Source organism: Podarcis filfolensis (assembly GCF_964270895.1).
Source record: "Podarcis filfolensis genome assembly, chromosome: 1".
Classification (NCBI taxonomy): Eukaryota; Metazoa; Chordata; class Lepidosauria; order Squamata; family Lacertidae; genus Podarcis; species Podarcis filfolensis.
In genome coordinates, this window is record NC_139604.1 from 50,790,704 (window position 1) to 50,804,507 (window position 13,804).

At 46.1% G+C, this 13,804-nt stretch overlaps 1 protein-coding gene across 19 annotated transcripts in view; it reads right to left on the reverse strand.

The window, feature by feature from the left end:
• Positions 1 to 13,804, reverse strand: part of TNS1 (tensin 1) — a 319,529-nt gene that overhangs the window by 286,955 nt on the left and 18,770 nt on the right. The gene's annotated exons all lie outside the window — the stretch shown is intronic.

The window sequence follows — 13,804 nt, forward strand, 5'->3', positions numbered from 1 at the left end:
GCAACAGTGCTATAGAAGGGTCTAGCAGAACAGGAATGCAGGGACTCTACACCCAACATTGTTCCTTCCTTCTCCTGGGTCCCACCCAGATGGGCAGGGCAAGGGATCCACAAAAGTTGAGAGTCAGCAGCACACACTGGATCCACATTGGATATCTGAAAATGGCTTAAAGCCTCAAACTACACAAGGATGTTGCAGGTTAAACACTGGTCATCACAAGGAGATTTCAAGCAACTTGTTGCTAATGCAGGCACAGATGCAGCCTGCTCCCTATTGGCTACATCCAGTTCTTTTTTCAAGAACCACGCTGCCTCATTCTGAACCAATAATGTATCTGAATTTTCAATGAACCACCAAACGGGCTGTATAAGCTTTCAGCCCAGCATTCCTCATGCACTCACGCTCTAACCAAGGATGAGAAACAATGCTGGCTTTTGGGCACATGTTGATTTGCTGCTGGCTGGAAGCTTATCTGGCTCACTGGCTCACAGTTTGGAAGCATCCCAAAAAGGAGGTCCCTGCTAATCTCAGTTGGTTCTGAGGCACGTCTGGGCAGCAGAAAAGCCATACAGACAAGAAATAGATGATGAGGGGGAAGAGTTGGGGAAAAGAGAGACAAGGCTGCAGAAGAAAGGCACAGACTCGGTAGTGCAGGTAAGTGATGAGAGAATGTGATTGGATTCAGTGATCATACATGGGTCCCCTTTTTGACAGTACTGTCACTTACATCAAAATGTGGCAAGTCAGTCCTGTTGCATTTGGGAGCCCCTCCTGCTCTTTCTGCCAAGTGAGGCCCTGGACTTCTGCCCCAAAATCCTGCCCTGGCAGCATCACAGGGCACAGACTCAATTAAGAGGACCTGATGTCATCAAATACTTGCTGTGATGGTGTTTGGCACAAAAACCAGGGCACCTCAGCAGGAATAGGACATGCATCAGTTAGGATGTACCGTTCCAGAAAAAAAAGAGCTATTTTGCACCATGATGGACAAGGTCAGTGATAGCCCGTGACAAGGTTCCTTCAGTAGATGCTAATTTAAGTCTTCACTGCCAACAAAGGAAAATATGGCATGGATTTGACCAAAGACACAGAAGTAAAACAACAACAACCACCTCAGTTAAATGTAGGCCAAGTCCCAACTGTGTCCCCTCAACAAGAAAAGGGGACTTGTGTTCTGCCAATGTCTTTGCCGAGACCAAAACTACCAGATTCAGTAGATTTGCCTCTTGATCCTAACCCACATTCCAAACAGCCCTCCAGTTGGATGCCATATAACCTATCAAGACTAAACTTCTGTCAGCAGGATTCCCAAAAGTCAAGTTGCTTTTAAGAGTCACCCAGTCATCCTTTAAAATTAAACTAATGTTGGATGCCATAAAAATGTTGGCTGATGAAACATAGGAAGCTTCCTTATATGGTTTCAAACAATTGGTCCATCTGCACTGTCTGGCAATGGCCCTCTCAAGTTTTATGCAGGAGTCTTTCCCAACCTATTCAAAAATGCCAGGTATCAAACCTGGGATGCTGTACATGAAAAGCAGGTGCTCTACCAGGACCACAACACCTCAAGGACCGCCTCTTTCCATAAGAACCTACCTGGACCCTGAGATCATCTTCTGAGGCCCTTCTTCATGTGTCTCCTTGAGAGATCTGGAGGGTGGCAACATGAGAATGGGCCTTCTCTGCAGTGGCTCCCTGTCTGTGGAATGCTCTCCCCAGGGAATTTCGCCTGGTGCCTTCATTATACCTTTAGGTGCCAGGAAAAAACATTCCTTTTTAACCAGGCCTTTGGTTGATTTAATTGACATCCTATGCCCTTTTAAAATGTGGGGTTTTTGGGGGGGTTACTGGGTTGTTGCTTTTATTTTGATTATGTATTTTGTGGTTTTATACTTTGATTTTATTCTGTGAACCACCCTGAGACCTCCAGGTATAGGGCAGTATATAAATTTTTTATTATTATTATTATTATTATTATTATTATTATTATTATTATTATTTCACTGTAATGATCTCTAGGTCCCAGGCAGCATGCTGCAATAGTGGCTTATAAACCTCACCAGAACCTAATGCCTATTAACAGCAGTGCAAGTTGAACTGTTGGTTCACAGCTGCAAGTTAACCTTGCAGCAAAACACAGGACTGACAGACTCTGCTGGTTAGTAGGGAAAGAGAACTGTGAGGAATTTACCAGTGTACAGTCCTTGGAAGCACCAGTCTCCTACCAGTCACAGAAGAATGGATGGGACAACAGGTAAAAGATAGGACCCACCAAGCTTTGCTAACTGGACTGTTCCAGAGGACAGTCAACAAGTGTTAATGCCAACTTGTCTAAGAAGAGTCTACTGGGTTACACCAGTGCCCCATCTAGTCCAGCATCCTGTTCTCACAATGGCCAACCACATGCCTATGGGAAACCAGCAAGCAAGGAACCTGTTTATTAGGTTCAAAACAAACTTGGTTGAATGGACTACTAGTTTTATTCACCATGGCCTTGTATTTTTTGTTTTAGCCCAAGTGTACTGGTAATGTGGGCATAGATTAAATGACATTTTGGAATTTTGTTCCTGTTTTTCTCTTGTCTCAGGAATCTCCATGTTGGATGACCACCAAAAGCTGCATCTGAGTTTGTATATAAATCTGCATTCCCCAGTAGTCTTTTTTTTCCCCCTGGCCTAGCTTTTCTCATGCAAATTGCCCATTTCCTGTCTGGTCACGTCCCTTGTTGTACAAAGGCCTGCTTGGTTTACTGTTTCTTCCTGGCCAAAGAAAACAATAGTCTAATTACTGGACTGTTTCTTCTCACTAAATAGTTCATAGCTTTCCCCATATGTGAGCCCTGGCAGACCTACTCTGCTGACGTTATGTACGCCATTGCCTTAGGTCATTCTGTGATACCTACCTAAATGTGAAAAGTAAGATCTGTCTCTTAGAAATTAACAACACAATCCTATAAGGGCTACTCAGAATTAACCCCCATTGAGTTCAAATGGGCTTAATCCCAGGTAAGTGATGATAGGATTGTAGTCTAAGTTTGAAAATTACTTGATCCTGGCAATCTCAGTTAAGAAAGATTAGGATTGGCTGGTTCAGTTGTGATGTCACTTAGTTGTTTTAAGTGCAAGGAGTTGTTTTAAAATAGGAATCATTTCCAAAAGAGTAGTTGTGTTAATCTGTTGCAGCAAAAACTACTGAGAGTCTAATGGCCCCTTAAAGCAGTAGAACCTGTGGTCTTCCAGATGTTGGACTCCAACTCCCACCTGCCCTATATGAAGGCTGCTCTTGCCAATTTGGAGGAAGAGCAGGCGTAAAAGCATTCAGTTACGAGTGGGAAGGATCGCCTCCCAGCAACCTAGCAGAGAATGGGGTGCATTTCTTGCCTGAAACTATTTTCCTAACCGCTCTGGGCCAGGGTGTAGAGACACAATTTTTGCACTCCTCTGGGCCTGCGCCTTTGCCAGGAGCCAACCTACCCAACCCCTAAGTGTGTCCCTGCCTATCCTGAACCATGGAGTACCTGGCGGCAAGTCCCACTGGAGTGCACAATCCCACAGCACTGGCTAGCAAACATTCCAGCAGGCCAACAACTCCTTTGCAGCCAGTCTGGAGGTCAGGGCACCTGGAGGTCAGTCCCACACAGGCATAGCCCCAAAGAGCTCCCTGGACCATCCAAGCCATGGTCCAACCAACGTTGGAAGCTAAGCAGACACAGCAGCTCAGCTCTGCTTCCCTGTGACCCTCACCTGTTCTGAGTCTACTCCACCTGAGGAATCACCAGAGCTAGTGAGCCCCACCTGGGCAGCTAATGAGCTGGGCTGTGGGCCCTTGCCTGCCTCAGCCTCCTACAGCATACCTCCCGCTGCTTCTTACACCTCAGAGCCTGCCATGTTTGGCAAGACAGGAGCCCCTCTGGCTCTGGTGATGGGTCCTGCTGCTCTGGTTCCTGTGCACTGACCTCCATCCCCTCACCACCCTCCATCACCCCATGAGTACTTTCTACACCAACCTCTCCTTCTCCATCCCCAGCCTGCCCCGGTGTGCCCCAGTCATGGCTATACCCCTCACCAGGATCCTCTTCCTCCTCCCTGCCGTCCTGCCAGTTCATGACACTGGCCAATCAGAATGCAGTTAGGCTAAGGGCAGCAGGTTACCCCTCCCGCTCCTGCTTAAAGGTAGGCTTGCAACTGCCCATTGCATTTTGCACTTTCAGATGCTTAGCATTTGTGTAGCACTTTAGAGAGTTCAATCTATTTTGTGTGCATTATCTCAGTCATCGCCTTACAACAGCTTTGCAAGATAGGTCAGCAATATTATTGCCATCTCCCACCTTGAGGATGCTGGGTGAGTGGGCTGAATGAATATTGGCCGCTTTGGGCAGGTTCAACATAGAGATGAGGAGCAGACTAGGGGATTTACATCTAGTCTAGTGTCCTCTCCTCACAGTGGCTAACTAGACGCCTATGGGAAGCCTGCAACCAGGACTGAAGCACAACAGCAGTCTCTCCACTTGTGCTCCCCAGCAACTAGTATTCAGATGCATACTGCTTCTGACGTGACCATCATGGCTAGTAACTATTGATAGCCTTAATAATCCACTGATAGCCTTAATAATTTACTAGTTCACTGTTCAGCCTCTTAGCCACTGTGTTCCACCAGATGTATTCAGCACAGCATAACAACAAAGGATAGGGCAGCTCTCATAAAGGAGCTCCTGGGCTAGGCCAGCCTCAAGTCTAATTCTCTCTTGTCAAGAGCCCATTTCTTGCAGATGAACAAAGACAGGGGTCCACGTTTGGATAATTCATTTGTATGGCCCATATAAGACTCACACACTGCTCGCATCCCTTAAGCAATTCAGTGCTAGGTGTTAAGCTGAGCTGTTGCGATCAGCTCTACTGATTACATTCCCAGGGAATGCAAGCACAGCACAAAAACCCGCAGGCCACCTACTGGCACAGAGAGGAGCTTTGGTGCTGCACTGCTACTGGGTCTGACCTGGATCTTTCCCTCCAAGCCAAAGTGTGCAGAATACAAAGTTTCTGTCTACAGACATCCATGACCTCTGCCTGCAGCAGCAGGCATTGACCTGCTCAGGTTTTTTATCAGGGTGGAATGGCATCTTATAGGAAGCAGTATAGGCCTGTTCCCCAAAATAGCAACGCAGTATCCAGTTCCTCCCTTCCCTCTTTAACATGTAGTAAAGCTATACCCACTTCCTGCCCCATTACAATGTGCATTTTCCCTACCCTACATACTACAGAGCACAATGGATAAGCGTAGGCAGTGCAGCATTGGCATAATATGTCACACTGAGTCTTGTAGCCATTTTCTGAACTAACATTGGTTTCTGAACAATCTTCAAATGCAGCTCTGTATATAATGCATTGCAGTAGTCTAACTCAGAGGTTATTAGAGCATAGATAACTGAGGCCAGGTCAGGATATAATCAGGTATTCCTGTTTGTATTAGTTTCTTCTCACTACCATCTGCTAGATCACCTGGTCACAGTCTTCCCTGTTGTAGTGAGATACATTGTATTTCAATTTAAATTATATAAATGATTTGCAAAATGGCATCTATATGTATAAATTAGCACCTGCAGATTTATGCAGATCTATGTCCTCTTTTGTCTTCTTTCTGTTTCTTTTTATGTGATTCATTTCCTCCTTTGGGGTGACGTGTTATTTCCTATTCCATAGCCACCTGAAGTCCAGTTGCACAATACGCCTTGCAACTACCACAATGCCTGAGTCCTAGGCTATCCTTCATGTTGGATTCAGCATTTGCTCCTCTTCCGAGTGTTGTATCTTGAACAGCTGCTCAAGTCAAAGCTCTAGTGGCACCAACTAGAAACATTCATGATGTTTCCAGTAAAGAAACTGGTCATTGGCCGCTGCCTAGAACACTTCAGCTTAGAAATGTGGTGAACTCCCAACATGCAGCAGCCTAAGAAGCTGAAGTGGAGCCACAATGCTCTCAAATGCCTCTTGTCATTCAGAGCAGGGTATCCTTATGATGGCCAATAGTGTCCAGAGGGCCCAGATTATGTTGAGGCTACCACGAATCCGGATGCTAGCCCATCCCTGCATCTTCTGAATGACCCTGCTACCAAAGACCTCATCACCATCACTCTCCTCACAGATGTTAAGTTGCCAAACCCCTCGCAGAGTGAATGAATGGTGAATAAAATCTGCCTGGGAACCAAACAAGAGGGAGGGAGGAAGAGAAACTACAGGCAGCCTGGTTTGAAACATGCCAGATGGCAGTCCAGCTTGACCTCAACGCCAGGCAATGGACAACTTCACTTTCTGCATTCATTTCAATGCAACAACATACACAGGTGACAAGCTTGCCTCTTATTTCCTTCAGAGAGGTGCCAGTTCTCCCTGACTATTTATTGCACCAATGCCTTTCCAGAACTATTAAACCAAGCGGGTTAAGAGGAGGTCCTGTTCCTTTCCCATCTGCTGCAGCCTGGTGCATTGGAACTAGCAACGCAGAAGCTGACATTGCTCTTGACAGAGTTGTGGCCTAGGCCTGGCCTCGCCTCAGGAACACTTGGCTAATTACTCTGCCAGGCACTTTAATCAGGGAATTGCCAGCAAGGCCTCACACAGCCCTTGCTCAAGAACCCCTCCCCCTCTTCTTCCAGCACTGGCCCATTTGCTTTATTGTCTCCAGAGAGCTCAGGCCCAACTAATTTAATTTTGCGCTCTGACCAAGGACGCACAGCCGTCCTCTGCCTTCAACTGGGAACGGGGAGGAGGGGAGCAGCTCCTTTAAGCTTTCCCCCACCCCCTGTGCATACGCATGAGGGGAACCATAGGCCGAGATCTCCCCTACACCCACCAATAAGGGGGCTTAACACAGCTGCCAGGCCATTAAACCATCTTATTTAAAGATGTGTCCTGTTTCTGATGAGGAGAGAAGGAAGCAAGTCTGCAGTGCCCAGTGCCCATTGGGACTGGTAGGGTGGAAGACAGGGAGCCTGACAGTAGGGGGCAACAGAACCAATGACCGGCAGAGCAAACTGATTCTAGTTTTGTCTCCTTTGTCTTCTCTACTGAGTTATATAAGGGCAGCACGGAGACTAAGGGAGAGGAAGCTGACAGGCAGGACTGCTTACTAGACTGGCTGGGAGGAAGAAAGCAGACAGGGAGGGTCCGGCTGAGGGCAGGTTGAGACTGATGGGTCATTGAGATTGAAGCAGCCTCCACTGGTAAGAGAAGCGTATCAAGGATGGAAGAGAACAAGGCCAGCTGCAGGACCAGTCCAATATGTTCTGCTGCCTGAGGAGGAACAGCTAATGATACCCCTCTCCCCTACTCAAGGCCATTAAGGTTGGCTGCGTTCTTCTGACACAGGTGACCATAAATCCCACAAGTGCCTCAGCAAATACAACAACAGTGAAATTAAATTGCTATCAATTTGCTGCCCTTTCACAAGACCCCAGACTCAACTGCTTGAGGCAGCCACCTCGCTGTGCTCTGGCCAGTGCCAGATTTTAGAGGGCCCTGGGCAATGTGCCCTTTGGCAAGCCCTCTGTTGGTAGGCTGTGGCAGGCTTACCAGAATCAGTCAGCTGCCTCTCTAATATTGCCAAGCAGCTTGGCCCAAACACCATTTTAATTTCTTGCAGTGTCCTGGAGCTACACTACACTATGACAGAGACAGTCTGGGGAATTTGAGTTGTGCCTGTATTCACCTGGCTGGGGTTACCTGGTGTGCCAGGTTGGGTGTTTAGGGTTTTTAATAAGAGGTCTCAGAGCAGGCACCAGTGGTGGGTCCCTTTTGTGGCCCTGGCAGCTACTAAAGGATGCCAGGTGCTGACCCTGACCCTGGCAAAGAGAGACAGGGCCAAATTAGAAGTAGCCATGCAGCTTGAAGACAGCCTACCATGTTCATGAGCCAAGTTGCCATGCATGGACCATTTTCACAGACCATATCCGATTTGCAGATTAGTGGTTCTTCCTCGCTGCCATAAGGGAGCGACTGCTAACCATGGTTGACAATACTAAGCCAGAAAGACAAATAATCTGACTTGGTAGAAGAGAGTGTTTTATGTTTCTAGCTTAGTCTCTGGAAAAAAATGCATTGCCTGATGTCCAATGGCACTGAGTGGCACTCACAGAAATGCACACATGTGCACACATTTGTCTACACTGAGGGAATTCTTGGAGGGCCACCCCCAAGTGCCCCTGCCATTAGAGGTGGTGACTGAAAGAGAAGGTTGTCCTTGTTGCATATTTCTTTTCAGCACCAGACAAATATTTCTCCCCCACCAGGCCTTTTAAACTCTGATGGCAATGGTTTTATGCTTCAAACATTTCTGCTCTTTTATTCTTTTATTTGTGTTAAGATGTTGTTGTCTAATCAGAATTCTGTCCCATTGAGTTTAATGGTACTTTCAGGTAAAAGTGTACAGGATTGTAGCCAAAGTCTCCCATAAGTAAGGAGACTTACACACTGGGCCTTTTTGGGTGTAAATACTAAACTATGGTTTAGCATTATGTGCATCAACCTACACAGTCCTCAAGCTTGCACACCACACCCTCTGCGTCCTTCTCTGGCATGGGCACAAGGAGGAAACTGGAAGATTATGCTGTAAAACTAAACATAATTCCCTGTGACATCTGAACTTAGAGAAACTATGGTTAATTTAAACTAAGGGTGGGGGACCTGTGCTCTTCCATCATCTTTGGCCATTAGCTACGCTGGCTTTAGCTTGATGGGAGTTGAAGTACCAACAACAACTGGAGGACCACAGGATCCCAATCCCTGGTTTAAACTATCTTCAAACAAGTCTGCATCAGTCCTTAGTTTATGAACCTAACATATTTGATAACCAGAGTTTAACCCAACCAGAGTTTCCCCAAGTTCAGATGTAACAGGAAACTTTAGACACTTCCACTTTTAAAATGAAGAAAGTGGGGGGAAGCAGAACTTGCAAGCCTGAGACTCATGAACGGAGGAGCCAAACTGGGCCAGTGTGCTTTTGATGTGCTTTTAAAATCATATACTTCCAAAAATGTAGAAATATGAATGAGATAAATAGGTCTTTGCAAAAACATGCACCAAATTCTTTCCTGCATCATAGAAGAACATTACCAAGACAGCTGCTACACATTCTATCCATACAGGGAGAGAGTTGTAGGGTTTGTTTGTTTTTTTGCCCCATTTCCATTGTCCCCCCCCCCAAAAAAAAAATATCCTGATTTTCTACTGCATCTTCCTAGGGGTAGTTGGATAACATGGATGCCTAAGAGAGCAGCGTGTCCCAATCATTCACTTTACAATATCATCACTGTCATTTGGGATCCCAGTCCTGACACAGCAGAAACCGTTTTGCAGATGAGGCTTCAGACAAGCTGTTGGCAATGATTCCAAAGTCTTTTTTTGACTGGGAGCCCAGCAATTTTGTTATTTAAGTAATTAACTCGCACAATGGTCTAAGAGAGCAAAGGCTTAATCATAAGGGAGGCCTGGGGAAGTGGCAGTGGTGCAGGGATCCGGTGGGGGGCGGGGGGAGAGAGAGAAAGAGAGAGAGCTAGACAACGCAGATTTCATATTTAGTCAAAGGATAGCAAAACAGATACCAGGGTCTGATTTGGTCACTGGAGGCTGATTCCTGTAATAACAACAACCCAGCGTCCTCAAAATTGAATTTCAGGCTGGGGAAAATCCAATGTCACCACAAGACACACAAGCAAAGAAACTGAGCTCTGCAGCTAGGAAAGGAGAGGGATAACAGGAGTATTCAAAGAATGCTGAGAATTCAGGCCTGAATTCATAAAGCTGGCATCACCACATGCATTAGTTGATTCTGGACTAAGAGGCCTCTTCGTTTTGCAGTGGAGGGTTGAGGACAGAAGCTACATCACTGGTGGATGACCAGCCAGGGCAGTAGCTCCCCTGAGCAGGGCTTTCACTACTGTATACTCTTGCAGCAAGAAAGCATCTTCTCACAAAGTGTAGTACTAGGATGGTCCTCCTTTAGGGAAGGGTTGTAGCTCAGTGGTAGCACATCTGCAAACATCTACCTTCTTTTGTCCTTTTTACTTATGACAAATTTCTTCTCCCCACACCCCATGAGTGTTCAGTCTATATTGTACAGAGTATAGTTCCAGGACAGCAATCCTGTACATCATTAGCTGTGTGCAAGTCCCATTCATTCCCAGTAGGTCTTATTCACAGGCAGCTGTGTGAATGACTGGCGCCAGAGTCACCATTTCCTTTTTATTTTATTAAAAAACTCTTTTTACATTAAGGGCCTTCTTGCACAATCACTTTTATTGTACAAAAAGGAATTATTTCTCTCACACGTGCATGCATGGCTCACAGTCTGCACACTTCCTTTCAATGATAAGCATCTTTTACAGGCACTCTGCATTCTCTAGTCTTTTAGAAGTGCATTATTTTCTACCTAAGAAGGCAGAAGACTTCCTTCCTGAGTGGAATGTGGTCATGTGAATATTGTGAGCACCAGGAGACTTTTTGTGTGTGATGTGACTGATAATCAGCAGCACAACTCCTCAATATCTGTGGTCCTGTTTTATGTTTTGCTTTTTAATTAAATTAAAAATTTAATGTTGGTGTTTTTTCAGGCCATTGACTCTTTACCTGGGGAGTTATACACATCTGGACAGATTCAAGGATGGGCTGTGCCTGGTGACCAGATGCAAAGGACTCTTGATTGTTCCTCTAATATTCAGGGACAAGAAGAGATTTGAGCAGGAACATCATGCCATGTAGGGATGAGAAAAGCAACCCCATCTTCTGTTCAGCTCTTAAGGTTACAGGGGCCTTATGCTCCTTTGTACCCATCCCTCAACCAGATTGCCCTTGGCTCTTGGAATGAGTACATCACACCTTGCAGGTAACTAAAGATGCATTTTGAATTGATGCAAGGGCACACGCTCATCTCAAACTTCTCTACTATCTAAGCAACCACTAGAGGGCAACAGTAGCCCTCCCTAACTGTGCATGCTCATAGGTAGGCTCTTTCTCTCTCTGAGTCAAGTTCTTTCATTTAAGTGAAATAAGCAAAAAGAATAAGAACTTATACCTGCTTAACGCTACTGTCATATTAAACACACACACACACACACACACACACACTCAAAAGAGAATAATAGTAGTAACAGTAATAATAATAATACTGTAACAACAACAACCTCAACAACTTATTATTTATACCCTGCCCATCTGGCTGGGTTTCCCCAGCCACTCTGGGTGGCTTCCAACAAAATATTAAAATACGTACAATAGTCCTTCAGATATTAAAAACTTCCCTAAACAGGGCTGCCTTCAGATGTCTTCTAAAAGTCTGGTAGTTGTTTTTTCCTAGGTCATCTGATGGGAGGGCGTTCCACAGGGCGGGCGCCACTACCAAGAAGGCCCCTTGCCTGGTTCCCTGTAACTTCGCTTTTCACAGTGAGGGAACCACCAGAAGGCCCTCGGTGCTGGACCTCAGTGTACAAAAGTTCTGTCAAAGAAGCAACCCCATCTCTTTTGCCAGGTCCTTTGCTGAACCTTTTTTTTAAAATGTTCACAGTGGCAACTCGTGACCACTGGGTCTGGTGGGGCAGGAGGCAGGGAGGCCAACAGTAGGTGGCGCCAGAGTCAGTGACGGGTGGAGCCAAAGCCAATGACAGGCAGAGCCAACACAGGACTCAGCTTGCAACCCCAGAGTTGGCCATGATTGGACCTAATGGTCAGAGGTCCCTTTACCTTTACTTTATACAGCTGCAAATAAAAAGTTTTCAATGTGTTGTAAAGTGCAATATACAAATGTGGCACTAGATGGCGACAGTGAGCTATGCCAAATTCAATGTGTTTTTCAAAACGTTTTTTAAAAAAGCATTTTCACAGCGTTTTTTATATGTGTGTAGATTCCACCTAGGGACGCGGGTGGCGCTGTGGGTTAAACCACAGAGCCTAGGACTTGCCGATCAGAAGGTCGGAGGTTCGAATCCCCACGACGGGATGAGCTCCCGTTGCTCGGTCCCTGCTCCTGCCAACCTAGCAGTTTGAAAGCACATCAAAGTGCAAGTAGATAAATAGGTACCGCTCCGGCGGGAAGGTAAACGGCATTTCCGTGCACTGCTCTGGTTCACCAGAAGTGGCTTAGTCATGCTGGCCACATGACCCGGAAGCTGTACGCCGGCTCCCTCGGCCAGTAAAGCGAGATGAGCGCCGCAACCCCAGAGTCGGCCACGACTGGTCCTAATGGTCAGGGGTCCCTTTACCTTTACCTAGATTCCACCTAAGTCTAGCACTGTCCCCCATCCTCCTCCCTGTTGGATTTGATAAGGGCTACACCAAGACTAAGGAGGATGAGGAAGCTGATAACCAGGACTACCAGGAAAAAAAAACACCAGATGAATTTATTTTTATAGGCAACAACTGAAGCAAGAATACTATATGCACAAAAATGGCGAGATGTGGGGGCACCTACTAAAGAGGACTGGCGGCTTAAATTGATAGAATATTGATAGATAAGGATAAGACAGACTTTAAGGAAGAGTGGGAAACCTTCATAGATTACTTTAAAAACTATTGTAAACATGTTAAAACACAAGTAGGCTTTGAACAAGGACAGTGGTAAAATTGTACCTGAGAAAACTGTGGTGGAGATAAGGAATAGAATAACTACAATATGCAGCAATATTTGAAAATTCAGGAAAACCATGAAGGGGTGAAGGGAAATCCCAGTGTTAATTTATTGTTAATTGTGAAATGCTGCATTGATTTGTTGTTGTTGTTTTAAATTTATAAAAATAAAAAATAAAAAGATAACCAGGACTACCCGCTAGACTGGTTGCAGATAAGAAGGTAGCAGTTGGGGGGCGTGGCTGAGAGCAGGTTGAAGCTGATGGGGAAATGTCCCACTTGCCCAAATACAGCAGCCTCCACTGCTGTACAGGAGAAGGCACATAGATTATTGCAAACAGTCACACGGTGTTGCTATTAGTAAAGGTAAAGGGACCCCCTGACCATTAGGTCCAGTTGCAGGCGACTCTGGGGTTGCACGCTCATCTCGCTTTGCTGGCCAAGGGAGCTGGCGTACAGCTTCCGGGTCATGTGGCGAACCAGAGCAGCGCACGGAAACGCCGTTTACCTTCCTGCTGGAGTGGTACCTATTTATCTACTTGCACTTTGACGTGCTTTCGAACTGCTAGGTTGGCAGGAGCAGGGACTGAGCAACGGGAGCTCATCCCATCACGGGGATTCGAACCTCCGACCTTCTGATCAGCAAGTCCTAGGCTCTGAGGTTTAACCCACAGCGCCACCCACGTCCCGTTGCTATTAGTGGAAATAAACAAAAAATCCATCTACGGTAGGTCAGGATACTGTCTTCATCAAATCCCTCTACCAAGGAGAAGAGGCAGGAGGTGCACGCTGTCCGGGTGAACAGTTTCCCAGCCACCAAGGTCCAACACATTTGCTGCTACCTGGTCCTGATTACAAGACACCAAGGTAGTTCATAACTGACTTTTTGAAGCTACAGAATTTTAGGTCTAGCCAGAGCTTTAGGCTGCATCCAAGACCACATATAAGTGGCTTAAAATTTGACAATCCTTATATGGTTGAATTTAAGGTGTCTCAGGTCTTCAGGACACTCAGTTTCTTAGCACTGGGCTTCCCTAGCCCTTCTGTGACATGGAAGTGGCTAAAGTCAATGGCAGGCAGAGATTGTGACAACTCCGTCTGTCCAGGTCCACTGTTACATCAGAGCATATCAGCCCAAAGAGCCAGGGCAGGCAGAGAGATTGGAGGTCCACAAGGTGATTGCAACTGTGAAG